Source organism: Eschrichtius robustus, chromosome 1 (assembly GCF_028021215.1).
Source record: "Eschrichtius robustus isolate mEscRob2 chromosome 1, mEscRob2.pri, whole genome shotgun sequence".
Lineage (NCBI taxonomy): Eukaryota > Metazoa > Chordata > Mammalia > Artiodactyla > Eschrichtiidae > Eschrichtius > Eschrichtius robustus.
In genome coordinates this window covers 148,708,458-148,723,673 of record NC_090824.1, presented here as the reverse complement: position 1 = coordinate 148,723,673, position 15,216 = coordinate 148,708,458, and the positions used below count along the sequence as shown (strand labels likewise).

At 40.6% G+C, this 15,216-nt stretch overlaps 1 non-coding gene across 1 annotated transcript; it reads left to right on the top strand.

Annotated features, from left to right (window-relative positions):
• Positions 1-5,979: 5,979 nt before the first annotated feature.
• LOC137777459 (U6 spliceosomal RNA) lies at positions 5,980-6,083 on the top strand. The gene has a single exon (XR_011076531.1). It is a non-coding gene; the product is annotated as a U6 spliceosomal RNA (small nuclear RNA).
• The last annotated feature ends 9,133 nt before the right edge of the window (positions 6,084-15,216 follow it).

The window sequence follows — 15,216 nt, the reverse complement described above, 5'->3', positions numbered from 1 at the left end:
CAGTGCTGGGAGTGAGGTTCCACTGGGGTTTACTCTTCCTATACCGTGTCCTGGAAACTCTTTGAAGGCAGTAAACTGGAGCAACAATGTAGCCACTGTGCTTAATACCCTCTTTCTAGGATCACTGTCTTTCATTATCTGATGACTAGTATGTTGAAACTCTTATCTATTTTATTTGGTTGTTTCAGGTGGGTGGGTAAAACCAGTCACTGCTATCCTATCTTGGCTGGAAGTGGAAATCCAAAAAGAGAGGACTTAATATAAAGAATTGTTGGGAGTTCCCTAGTGGTCTAGTGGTTAGAGTTTGGTGCTTTCACTGTGGTGGCCCAGGTTCAATCCCTGGTTGGGGAACTGAGATCCCGCAAGCCACGTGGTGCAGCCAAAAATAAAAAATAAAATAAATAAATAAAATTTTAAAATCAGGTGACTTCCCTGGTGGCGCAGTGGTTAAAAATCCACTTGCCAATGCAGGGGACATGGGTTCAATCCCTAGCCCAGGAAGATCCCACATGCCATGGAGCAACAAAGCCCATGTGTCACAACTACTGAGCCAGTGCTCTAGAGCCCGCGTGCCACAACTACTGAAGCCCAAGCACCTAGGGCCCCTGCTCCGCAACAACAGAAGCCACTGCAATGAGAAGCCCGTGCACTGCATTGAAGAGTAGCCCCCGCTCACGACAACTAGAGAAAGCCCATACGAAGCAACGAAGACCTAGCACAGCCAAAAATTAAAAAGAAATAATTTTAGAAAAATTTTTTAAGTTAAAAAGAATTGTTAACTAGTTAACTAAAGAGAAAACACTAAGATATCATGGAAGTTCCCACCCTTGGCAGGCCCCAGATTCAGACAATGTTCTCTAGTCTTGAGGGGCCAGCCTCTCAGACATCTCTTATAGACTGACAAATGTCCCAGGACAAAAAAAGATACTAGAGTTTTGTACATCTTTCTATGTTCCCATACTTTCTTCCCACATCTTGGCCTAATAAATGCATGATGTAAAAAAAATGTTCAAACTATCTTGTACAGCTTTGAGAAGTTCTTTTCAGAAAGAAAGCTAGCCTGAATTACCCAGTCTTCTATTACAGGAACATGTAGGAAAAGACAGAGGATGACCAAACTGCCAGACTCTCGTCTCAGGATCCCCGCCCCCCACTTGAGGGTCACAGCAGCAGATGTCAGTTGTGAGGCTTGTACAATGTAAAATTTCTTTTCTTTCTTTGAATTTTGTTCTGCCACTTATGAGCAAGCAACTTTGCTTTTCTGAATCTCAGTTTTCTCATGGATCATATGGGGGGAGTAATCTATTTCACAGGGCTAAACAACATGAGGGATGTAAAATCACTTTGTGAGTTGTGAGGTACTAGATGTTAGTTTTTACTTACTGGTGCAGATAGAACAAGAGTAACAAGGTCATTCCTAGGTCTCCTCCTTTTGTCTCCTCTCTGTGGTTTTACCCCAGCCCACCTGGGGCAGCAGGGTTCAGGGAAGCCTGTTGGCATGCCAGCATTCTTCTCCCTTAGGGCAAATCCCCTTTCCTTCTAGAACCAGTTTCCTCATTTGTCAAATGGGTGTAATAATTCTGACCCTGTCTCTCTCTCTGGGCCAGTAAATGAAAGGCTGTGAAGTGCTCTGAAATCTATGAAGCACCTGACAAATGCAAAGGCTTCCTGTTCTTATGATCATTAATATTATTTTGGCATTTTCCAAAAGTAGTTTTGTCTTTCACTAGTAATAGCCAAGCTCTAGAAGTTTGTAAGTGGTTGAAAGATATTTTTCAAATAAATATGTTTACTAATAATACTCAAGCTCTTGAAATTTGTGAATGGGTTAAATCTATATTTAAAATATTGTTTAAGGGACTTCCCTGGTGGTCCAGTGGTTAAGACTCCATGCTCCCAATGCAGGGGGCCCGGGTTCAATCCCTGATCAGGGAACTAGATCCCACATGCATGCCACAACTAAGAGTTCACATGCCACAACAGAAGATCCTGCACGCGACAACAAAGATCTGCATGCCGCAACTAAGACCCAGCACAACCAAATAAATAAATATTAAAAACTAAAATAAAATAAAAAATAAACTGAATAATGTTGAAAATCTAATGTAAAAGATAAAAAAAACCCAAAATATTGTTTGGGGCCCTTGGTTACTTGGATGTAATCACCTTGTGAAAATTCATTGAGCTGCACACTTATTATGTGTGCACCTTTCTGTATGTATTTTTATATTTCAATAAGGTGTTTAAAAACTAAAAATTTACATTTTTTGTTTAAATGGGTAATGTATGCACATGGGGATAAAATTTAAAAGGTAGAAAGGATGAAAAGGGTGAAAAGGTAGAAAGGGGTGGAAATGTTGTCTTTCTTCTCATTCTGCTCTTCAACCTTTCAGCTTTCTTCCCCAGAAGCACACACCTCAGTCGGTTTCCTTTGTATTGATCTAGAGATTAGTCTATGCGTATCCAAACACATGTGTGTATGTGTGTGTGTGTATCCCCCCTTTTAAACTCAGTGTCAGCATCCTATACAAACTGTTTTGCAACCCACTTTCTTCACTTAATATAACTCTTTCTATGGCCATACTTAGCTCATTCACAGTCACAGCTACTTAGCACTCTGCTGTACAGATATTCCATGATTGTATAATGATATTAGATATAGCAATCTTTTGTACTATGTACCCAAGAATATTATTTTACACACCTTCTGTGTGAATGCATTCATCTTAGGATACGTTTCTAGAAGAAGAAATAATGAGTTAAAGAGTTTAAAATTCTGATATATTCAATTTGCTTTCTGTACAGGTTGTACTAACATGCACTCTCATCAACAATGTATGAGATTTAAGAGTGTCTGGTTTCCCACACCCTTGCCAATATATATTATTAAACTTTTTTTACATTTTCCAGTTTGATAGGGGAAAAAAGGAATTTCAAAGATATCTCATTGTTTTCCATTTATATATGGGTAAGGTTGAACATCTTTTCATATCTTTAGAAACCATTTGAATTTTCTTTTCCATGAAGCACACTATTTGTGTTCTTAATATATTTTTCTATTGACTTGTTAGTCTTCTTTTTTATTGGTTCATGATTTGCCAATTTGTTGTTCAACTTTGTGGTTGTTGTGGTCAGGCAGAAATGTTTTATTCTTATGTGGTCATATTTATCAATTATGCCCTTAGACATAAAGAGTTTATAGTATAAAAATGCTGATTCTCACAGAATTACTTTTAAAAGGTCAATATAAATGCAATAAAAATATTAATGGTATTTTTTTGGGGGAAAACTAGACAAGCTGTTCCTAAAGATCATATAGAAAAATAAAAAATAAACAAATAATTAGAAAAATTCCATAAAAGAGCAATGAAGGATGACAGTCCCCATTTCACACTAAAGAATATTAAAACCTCATTAATTAATTAAAATTAAAGTATGGTGTTGATGCATTTTATTAGTTTTCTAAGGCTTCCATAACAAACTGGGTGGCTTAAAACCAGATAAATTTCTCCTCTCCCAGTTGTGCAGGCTAGAAGTCTAAAATCAAGGTCCCTCTGAGACACTGTGTGGAATCCTTCCCTGCCTCCTCCTAGCTTCTCGGTGGTGACCATCAATCCTTGGCTTGCAGCTGCGTCACTCCAACCTCCACCTATTTTCACATGGGGCTCTCCCTGTGTGTCTCGTGTCTGTATCCAAATTTCTCTCTTATGAGGACACCTGTCATTTGGATTAGGGCCCACCCTACTCCAGTATGACCCCATCTTAACTAACAAACACCCTATTTCTAAATAAGCTCACATTCTGAGGTTCTGGGGGTTACAACTCTAACATACCTTTGGGTGAGGACACAATGCATGTATATATAGAGATCAATACAACAGAATAGAGACCAAAGTAAATCTAAATAAATCTGGAGATTTGGTATAAAAGTGAAGGAAAGATGAACAACTGTGTGGCAATTGGGAAAAAAACAAGTTAGATCTCTTTTTCATCTTTATATCAAAGTAACTTCCAGAGGGATCAAAAGTTTCAACAACTAGGTACTGGTAGAATGGGATAATCTTGGAGTAGACAAAGCCTTTATAAACATGACATAAAACACAGAACCTATAAATTTACTTACTTGTAAAAATGTAAATTAAAATAGATATGAGGTTATCCCTACTGTGACATCACTTCCATTCACTTGTGGTTTCTGCGAGTGGAGAAAGTGTGTAGTTATAGCCACTCTGCTGGGAACTGTGGGTAAACCTGGGGATTTTCATGGACATAGGGAGAGATATGCTGAAGTGAGGGCAGGAGTGATTGAAAATCTCTGTGTAAAAGGGTAAGCTATCCATCCACTCTGTTGCGTAGCATAGATTCTTTCCTAAGCTGAATTTGATCACTGGCCCATGTCAGCTTGCCCAGGGCTGGGTTATTTCCTCTATGCATATCTCCACACCCCAGTCCACTGGTTGTGGTAGCATCTAATCATTGTCCTCTGAACCAGGCAATTCTCCACACACAACTCCAGCAGCTACTACCTATCAATAAGCTGAAGCCTACTGGTTGTCCTATCCAGTTATGACCAATCACAAATATTGTCTCCACTGCAGTGTACATTCAAGTTACATCTTCACAAGAAAGACCAGCATTCTTGGTTCGTTTGTATTGAAAACCATGTTTGAATTTGCCATAAACCTGTTCTTGAGGACACTGACTATTCTTTCTAGCATCTGTTTCTCTTCATTTAAATTTTTATGTCTGAAATTTGTTTTAAAATTTAATACCAGAATAAACTTTCTTCCAGCAAAGGGTGTGACATCTTTCTTTTTTTTAGTAATGAGAAGCAAAAACTTTGTGTTTCCCTTTTGGCCTTGGCTGCTAAGAAACTCGGAAGCATGTTAAATACTCATTAACAGGAGCTGCCTGAGGCCTTTGCCCTCCTTTCTTTGCCCTCAGTATACATTGCTCTTGTATTAATACCATTTAGTGTAAGCCACCCCAAGGCAGAGCATTTGTAGGACGTGGTACAGTGCTCTGTGATCCCTCTGTTCAGGGCTCCAGTTCTACTCGCCCCATTGCTGCCTCAGGCCTAGTGGTGGTAATGTCTCCCTCAGGTTGCCGGCTACCACACCCTCCCTTCTTCACATCCCAACACCCTGCCCACTGCTTGGTAAGCAGTCCCTTTATTAGGATCTTCTCAATTACCCAGTATGTGTGTGCCATCTGTCTCTACCCAGGACCCCATCTCATACATACAAAGGATGTGCCAGGAGTGGGCCTTGGAAACAGACCCTCAAAATGGGATTTGGGAACTGGTTGCTCACATATCTAAGAAGTGAGCAGTGGGACATTGGTAACCCACCACAGGCGTTCACTGGTGATGGCACAGGAGGGGAGAGCAAGGCAATGGGAGAGCAAAGGGCTGTAAGACAGTCACAAGGGCAACGAGAGGGATTAGAAAGACTGTGGGGTCAGCAGGCTGCTTCTGATGGCCCTTGAGTGCATACCCAGAGAAAAGGACAAATTGAAGGCAGTTACAGTCAATGCAGAGCCCAGCTGGAAATCAGAACGCTCTGATGGAATCCCCCATCCTCTGTAGCTGCAGGAGAGAAATGGTGGAAGCCAGTCCAGGGCCTGACTGTAAAGGCTGCAGAGCTGCATTGCCAATTAAATGCATAGCCCTGTCTGGTCTCTTATGCTGAGGGAACTGATGGGAGAGAAGGGGACCCTGAGATGTGGGTTGACAAAAGGCTGCGAACTTTGTCTTTCCCTGCACCCCAGCCCCTAGCCAGCCTCCCCTGCATCTATATCTTTCAATGAACACTCCTGGGGGAGTGCCTCTCTGGCTGATGCCTATTACCCTCAGGATTTGCTCCCATCACCCCTCAGTGCCTCCAGGCCCATAGGACGAGTTTGATTCCAACACGTCTCAGATGAACAAATATGAGGTCTGCCATGGAGAGCAGAGCTAAACACTGAAAGTGAAGCAGGGTGCTCGCTTCGGCAGCACATATACTAAAATTGGAACGATACAGAGATTAGCACGGCCCCTCTGCAAGGATGACACGCAAATTCGTGAAGCGTTCCATATTTTTTTGTTATAAAGCAGAAACTAACACACCATTGTAAAGCAATTATACTCCAATAAAGACGTTAAAAAAAAAAAAAAAGTGAAGCAGGGCCTCAGGCATCTGTGCTGGCAGGAGTCTGGAAGAACCATGGTAGTGGACTCCAAGGATATCAGAAGAAGGCTTGAGGGAGCTAAATTTCTCAAAATGGAATTCAGGGTTTAATGTGTTGGCTGGAGCACCTGGGAATGATGTTCAACTCTATTAGACTCCTTACTCGAAGCCTGTAGTCAAGTGTCCTAGAGTCTACACTCCCAGAGGTTAGCTTGAATAAACTAAATATATGAGCTGTCTGTAGCTTGTACAGGTCAGCCTCTTGGGGCAAGAATGGGGTGGAGAGTGGATATTGAAGGGCAAATGAAAAATATCCACTATTCTCGAGTCCTTTTGAACACCACCAGTGCAATTCAAGAATGCTGGTGCTCCCCCCTTAACAGCACCTTTTTTAATGCTTTGATGGTGGATCTTCTGGGCCACCGCTGGAGGGTATCATTAGGGTGTGCACAGAGTAGATCCACACAACATTTGTGTCTCTTGAAACATCCTCTGTTAAATGTCTGGGAAATTCCAACATTTCGACCATGTTGACTATGGCTTCCTTTGGCTGCTATAACAAGTTAGAACAAACTGGATGGCCTACAACAACAGAATTTTTTTCTCTCATGGTTCTAGAGGCTAGAAGTCCAAAATTCAGGTGCTGGCACAGACATGTTCCCTCTGAAGCCTCTAGGGGAGGATCTTTCCTTGCCTTTTTCAGCTTCTGGTAGCTCCAGGTATCCCCTGGTTTGTGGCTAAATCACTCGGTCTCTGCCTCCGTCTTCACATGGCTTTCTTCTCTCTGAGTCTGTGTCTCTTCTCCTCTTCTTACAAGGATGCCAACTATTATGAGCTGAACTGTGTTCCCCCCAAATTTATATGCTGAAGCCTTAACCTCTAGTACCTCAGAATGTGACTGCATTTGGAGATAGGGTCTTTATAGATAGAGGTAATTATTTTAAAATGAGGCCTTTAGGGAGGGCTTTGATCCAATTTGACAGGTATTATTATAAAAGGAGATTAGGACACACAGAAACAAGACAGATGAGCGCCCACAGAAAAAAGACCATGTGAAGAGGCAGCAAGAGGGCGGCTGTCTTGCAATCCAAGGGGTGAGGCCTCAGAGGAGAGCAAGCCTGCTGACGCCATCTTCAACTTCCAGCCTCCAGAACTGAGAGAGAATACAACTCTGTGGCTTAAGCAACCTTATCTGGGGTACTTTGTTACGGCTGCCCTAGCAGACTAACACACTAGTCACATTGGATTAGGGCCCACCCCAATCCTAAACATGACCTTGTATGACCTCATCTTAACTTGGTCATAACTGCAAAGACCCTATTTCCAAATAAGGTCACACATTCCCAGGGTTAGGACTTCAGCATACCTTTTGGGGGTACACAATTTAACTACTAACAGCCACCTTGAGTCCGATCATCAGTAAACCAGCTTAGCAGATATTAACGCCATCCCCAGGGGCTCCAGCTCAGCTAAGGAGAGGCACTGGTGGGTGAGAGAAGAGTGGGGTCACAGTATGTATTCCAGCTCCTTCTGGCTGGGTCACTGCGAGTTGACTGTCTGTGCAGATTCTGGTAACTGTTCTCTTTGCAGACCTTTGGTTTGCTAGGTGGGGAGAGGGCAAAGGAGAGGAGACTATCAATGGCTCCCCAGTGTTGCTAGCTGTGCCCATCCCTTGTTGGTTTTGTAAGCAGATTAGGTAGAAAGAAAGAGAACCAGGCATGGCTTTCTTAACATCAGAAGCCATTTTTGACCTAAGCCATTTTGTGATCTAAGCCTGGCCACAAAGCTCGCCCTTGAACATGTCTCAGTAATTAATGATCTTAAGAGAACAAAAGAACACAGAAACGACTGTTATCAGGCAAGAGAAGTAACAACAGCAAAGATAATATATCAGGTGTAAACACTCCCAGTTCTGTTTCAATGGTAAAGATTAGCCTGAAGTACTCAACCACCAGATCAACTGGAACCTAAGGGATGATGATGTTGATGTTTTCTGACTTCAAACAGCTAAAGCTTGGACTCTGTCAACTGCGCAAACCTCTTCATGAATATGCAGGTATGCTTAGCTTAAAACTTCCCCAGTTTTGCTATTCTAGGAGACACCGCTTCGGGGATGATCCCCAGTGTTCTCCTTACTTGCTGCAAGTAATAAATCCTTCCTTCTCCTGATCTTTGGCTTGGTTGTATCTTTTGGTTCGACACCTACCAAGAGTTGAAGCCAGTTTTTGGGTAAGTTTCTCTAAACCCCATCCACACATTTGCAAATAGCTCCTTTATTGACCACTCCTCAGTCACCCAGTCTGAATGTGCCATGTTCCCTGCTGGAGCCCTGACTCATGCAGGCCATCATCTAGGCTCCTTTTGGGATTGGGGTGTGTACTTGTCAGAGCAGGATTCTTCATAGGTGCTAAGCAATTCTCTTGATTGTAAATCTTGGGAATGGTCCTCAAGGACTGGGTTGAGGCAGCTTTGCTCCAGACTGGAGAAATTTCAGAGACTAAAATGTGGATGTTACAAGACCCATGAGGATTTACACCACTATTGCAAAGGGCTAGTTTCTTCCCCTTGCTGCATCTCTACCCTTGCACAGTGGCTTGATGGCTCCTCCCATCAAGAGGTGGAGTCTTCCTCCATCCTTTGCAACAGAACTAGCCTTAAAATTGCTTTGGTCAATGAGATGGTAGCAAAATGTGAAGCAAACGGAAACTTGAAATGCTTTGGCACTGCTCTTGGAATTGAACCACAATGTGGACAAGCCCGAGTAGCCTGCTAGAGATCAAGAAACACCTGTTGCTCCAGCAGATAGCTAGCCAACTGCCAGACATGAGTGAGGCCATTTGGGTCCAGCTAGTCTCTAGCTGACCCACAAGCTGACCCACAGATGCATAGTGAGTGCAGCCAAGATCAACTGCGCCAAGCCCAGCAGAATCGTAGGGATATGTGGTTGTTTCAACTCACCAAGTCCAGAGTGGTTTGGGACACTGAAGAAGCTAAGGACTACATCTTCCAAATCAGAGGTTGCACTGGCAAGCTCGCTTCTCTTGCATTTTTTTAATTACAAGTCCTATTTTTATCATGGGGTTTACAAATTGTTTTGATTATGGTGAGGAGAGGTCTGGAATAAACTGAAAGGAGGTTTGGAATAAATATTTTAAAATGAAGGGGTCTTACCCTATATCAACATTTGCAGAAATTTACTCCTGAAGCTGGTCTCATGGTATTGTATTACTTCCTCCTGTGATGCTAAAAAGGCAGTGAGGGGCCAATAAATTTCCCTAAGACATTTGTTAAGGTCTGTGTTTTCACATTACCATTAGATCCCCAAGGAGGACTTTCTACTGAGAAGCAGGTCAGGAACAAGTACTAACACTGAAAACTAGAAAGACTCTCCTGGTTTGCGGTGAAGTTATTTCATCTCTAAATTACTTCCTAATGTTTGCAACTCTTACATTTCACAAAAGTGGAATCCGTGGCTACAGAGTATAGGTAAGTTAGGCCCCCCCCAAGTCAGATCATTTCTCATTGTGATATGTATTTTCCATTTGTAGCCCTCATCACAGTACAGTCTTTTTTTTTTATTTTTATTTTATATTGGAGCATAATTGATTAATAATGTTCTGTTAGTTTCAGGTGTACATCAAAGTGATTCAGTTATGCCTGTACACATATCTATTCTTTTTCAACTTCTTTTCCCATTTAGATTATTACAGAATATTGAGCAGAATTCCCTGTGTCTGGCATGCAGACTCCTAGTTGCGGCATGTGAACTCTTAGTTGTGGCAGGCATGCAGGATCTAGTTCCCTGACCAGGAATTGAACCAGGGACCCCTGCATTGGGAGCATGGAGTCTTAACCCACTGGACCATCAGGGAAGTTCCGGTCGGGTTTTGATATCAGGGTATTGGTGGCCTCATAGAATGAGTTTGGGAGTATTCCTTCCTCTGCAATTCTTTGGAATAGTTTGAGGATAGGTGTTACCTCTTCTCTAATGTTTGATAGAATTCACCTGTGAAGCCATCTGGTCCTGGACTTTTGTTTGGTGGGAGTTTTTAATCACAGTTTCAATTTCAGTACTTGGGATTATTCTGTTCATATTTTCTATTTCTTCCTGATTCAGTCTTGGGAGATTGCACCTTTCTAAGAATTTGTCCATTTCTTCCAGGTTGTCCATTTTTTTGGCATATAGTTGTCTGTAGTGATCTCTTATGATCCTTTGTATTTCTGTGATGTAGGTGTAACTTCTCCTTTTTCATTTTTAATTTTATTGACTTTAGCCCTCTCCCTTTTTTACATGATGAGTCTGGCTAAAGGTTTATCAATTTTGTTTATCTTTTCAAAGAACCAGCTTTGGTGGGGACCTCGATGCCCAAGGAGATGGGAGGACCCCCAAGCGAACTGCCACCCCACATGGCTTGCAGGATCTTGGTTCACGAGCCAGGGGTTGGGCCAAAGCTCCTGCAGTGGGACCCCTGAGTCTGAACCACTGAACTAACAGAGAACCTCAGACCCCAGGTAATATTCATCACAGTGAGGTCTCCTGGAGGTCCTCATCTCAGCACCAAGACCCAGCTCTACCCAACAGCCTACAAACTCCAGTGTTGGAAGCCTCATGCCAAACAACCAGTAAGACAGGAGGAACACAATCCCACCCATCAAAAAAAAAAAAAAAATGAGACGGCAAAAAAATATGTCACAGATGAAGGAGCAAGGTAAAAACCTATAACACCAAATAAATGAAGAGGAAATAGGCAACCTACCTGAAAGAGAATTCAGAGTAATGATAGTAAAGATGATTCAGAATCTCGGAAACAGAATAAAGGCATGGATTGAGAAAATACAAGAAATGTTTAACAAAGATATAGAAGAACTAAATAACAAACCGAGATGAACAACAAAACAATAACTGAAATGACAAACACACTACAAGGAATCAATAACAGAATAACTGAGGCAGAAGAATGAATAAGTGAGCTGGAAGACAGAAAGGTGGAAATAACTACCGAGGAGCAGAATAAAGAAAAATGAATGAAAAGAACTGAAGACAGGGGCTTCCCTGGTGGCGCAGTGGTTGGGAATCTGCCTGCCAATGCAGGGGACACGGGTTCAAGCCCTGGTCTGGGAGGATCCCACATGCCGTGGAGCAACTAGGCCCGTGAGCCACAAGTACTTAGCCTGCGCGTTTGGAGCCTGTGCTCTGCAATGAGAGAGGCTGCGACAATGAGAGGCCCGTGCACCGCGATGAAGAGTGGCCCCCACTCGCCGCAGCTAGAGAAAGCCCTCACGCAGAAATGAAGACCCAACACAGCCATAAATAAATAAATAAAGTGTAAAAATTAAAAAAAAAAAAAGAACTGAAGACAACCTCAGAGACCTCTGCGACAACAACGCACCAACATTCAAATTATAGGTGTCCCAGAAGAAGAAGAGAAAAAGAAAGGGTCTGAGAAAATATTTGAAGAAATTATAGTCAAAAACTTCCCTAAAGTGGGAAAGGAAATAGTCACGCAAGTCCAGGAAGTGCAGAGTCCTGAGGGATAAACCCTAGGAGAAAAACACCAAGACACGTACTAATCAAACTAACAAAAACTAAATTCAAAGAAAAAATACTAAAAGCAGCAAGGGAAAAATAAAAAATAACATACAAAGGAATCCCCATAAAGTTATCAGCTGATTGTTCAGAAGAAACTCTGCAGGCCAGAAGGGAGTGGCAGGATATACTTAAAGTGATGAAAGAGGAAAACCTACAACCAAGATTACTCTACCCAGCAAGGATCTCATTCAGATTCAACAGAGAAATCAAAAGCTTTTCAGACAAGCAAAAGCAAAGAGAATTCAGCACCACCAAACCAGCTTTACAACAAATGCTAAAGAAACTTTTCTAGGCAGAAAACACAAGAGAAGGAAAAGACCCACAATAACAAACCCAAAACAACTAAGAAAAAGGTAATAGGAACATGCATATCGATAATAACCTTGAATGTGAATGTATTAAATGCCCCAACGAAAAGACACAGACTGGCTGAATGGATACAAAAACAAGATCCATATATATGCTGTATACAAGAGACCCACTTCAGACCTAGGGACACATACAGACTGAAAGTGAAGAGATGGAAGAAGATATTCCATGAAAACGGAAATCAAAAGAAAGCTGGAGTAGCAATATTTGTATCAGATAAAATAGACTTTAAAATAAAGACTGTTACAAGAGATAAGGACACTATAAAACGATCAAGGGATCAATCCAAGAAGATATAACAATCATAAATATTTATGCACCCAACATAGGAGCACCTCAATACATAAGGCAAATGCTAACAACCATGAAAGGGGAAATCAACAGTAACACAATAGTGGGGGGCTTTAACACCCCACTTACACCAATGGACAGACCATCCAAACAGGAAATAAATAAGGAAAAACAAACTTTAAATGACACAATAGACCAGATAGATTTAATTGTTATTTATAGAACATTCCACCCTAAAGCAGCAGAACACACTTTCTTCTCAAGTGCACACTGAAACATTCTCCAGGATAGATCACATCTTGGGTCACAAATCAAGCCTTGGAAAATTTAAGAAAATTGAAATCCTATCAAGCATCTTTTCTGACCACAACGCTATGAGATTGGAAATCAATTACAGGAAAAAAACTGTAAAAAACACAAATACATGGAGGCTAAACATTGTGCTACTAAATAACCAAGAGGTCACTGAAGAAATCAAAGAAGAAATTTAAAAATACATAGAAACAAATGACAATGAAAACACGACATCCCAAAACCTATGGGATGCAGGAAAAGCAGTTCTAAGAGGGAAGTTTATAGCAATTCAATCTCACCTCAAGAAACAAGAAAAATCTCAAATAAACAATCTAATGCTACACCTAAAGCAACTAGAGAAAGAACAAAGAAAACCCAAAGTCAGTAGAAGGAAAGAAATCATAAAGATCAGAGCAGAAATAAATGAAATAGAAATGAGGAAAACAATAGCAAAGATCAATAAACCTAAAAGCTGGTCCTTTGAGAAGATAAAAAAAAATTGATAAACCCTTAGCCAGACTCATCAAGAAAAAAAGGGAGAGGACGCAAATCAATAAAATTAGAAATGAAAGAGGAGAAATCACAACTGACACCACAGAAATACAAAGGATTATAAGAGACTACTACAAACAACTATATGCCAATAAAATGGACAACCACAATGAAATGGACAAATTGTTGGAAAGGTACAATTTTCCAAGACTGAACCAGGAAGAATTAGAAAATATAAACAGACCTATCACAAGTAATGAAACTGAAAGTGTAATTAAAAAGCCTCCAACAAACAGAAGTCCAGGACCACATGGCTTCACAGGCGAATTCTATCAAACATTTAGAGAAGAGCTAACACCTATCCTTCTCAAACTCTTCCAAAAAATCGCAGAGGGAGGAACACTCCCAAGTTCATTGTACGAAGCCACCATCACCCTGATAGCAAAACAAGAAAAAGATATCACAAAAAAAGAAAATTATAGACCAATATCACTGATGAACATAGATGCAAAAATCCTCAACAAAATACTAGCAAACGGAATCCAACAACATATTAAAAGGATCATACGCCATGACCAAGTGGGATTTATCCCAGGGATGCAAGGATTCTTCAATATACGCAAATCGATCAATGTGACACACCATATTAACAAATTAAGGAATAAAAACCATATGATCATCTCAATAGATGCAGAAAAAGTTTTTGATAAAATTCAACACAATTTATGATAAAAACTCTCCAGAAAATGGGCATAGAGGGAACCTACCTCAACATAATAAAGGCCATGTACGACAAATCCACAGCAAACATCATTCTCAATGGTGAAAAACTGAAAGCATTTCCACTAAGATCAGGAACAAGACAAGGACGTCCACTCTTGCCACTCTTATTCAACATAGTTTTGGAAGTCCTAGCCACAGCAATCAGAGAAGAAAAAGAAACAAAAGGAATACAAATTGGAAAAGAAGAAGTAAAACTGTCACTGTTTTCAGATGACATGATACTATACATAGAAAATCCTAAAGATGCCACCAGAACACTACCTAACACCATACACAAAAGTAAACTCAAAATGGATTAAAGACCTAAATGTAAGACCAGACACTATAAAACTCTTAGAGAAAAACATAGGAAAAACACTCTCTGACATAAACCACAGCAAGATCTTTTTTGACCCACCTCCTAGAGTAATGAAAATAAAAACAAAAATAAACAAATGGGACCTAATTAAACTGAAACACTTTTGCATAACAAAGGAAACCATAAACAAGATAAAAAGACAACATTCAGAATGGGAGAAAATATTTGTATATGAAACAACAGACAAAGGATTAATCTCCAAAATATACAAACAGTTCATGGAGCTCAATATCAAAAAAACAAAAAACCCAATTAAAAAATGGGTGGAAGACCTAAATAGACATTTCACCAAAGAAGACATACAGATGGCCAACAAACACATGAAAAGATGCTCAACATTACTAATTATTAGAGAAATGCAAATCAAAACTACAATGAGGTATTACCTCACATGGGTCAGAATGGCCATTATCAAAAAATCTAGGAACAATAATTGCTGGAAAGGGTGTGGGGAAAAGGGAACCCTCCTGCTTGTTGGTGGGAATGTAAATTGATACAACCACTATGGAGAACAGTATGGAGGTTCCTTAAAAAACTAAAAATAGAACTACTATATGACCTAGCCATCCCACTACTGGGCATATACCCTAAGAAAACCATAATTCAAAAAGAGATATGTACTACAATGTTCATTGCAGCACTATTTACAATAGCCAGGACATAGAAACAACCTAAATGTCCATTGACAGATGAATGGATAAAAAAGATGTGGCACATATATACAATGGAATATTACTCAGCCATAAAAAGAAATGAAACTGAGTTATTTGTAGTGAGGTGGATGGACCTAGAGTCTGTCATACAGAGTGAAGTAAGTCAGAAAGAGAAAAACAAATACCATAGGCTAATGCATATATATGGAATCTAAA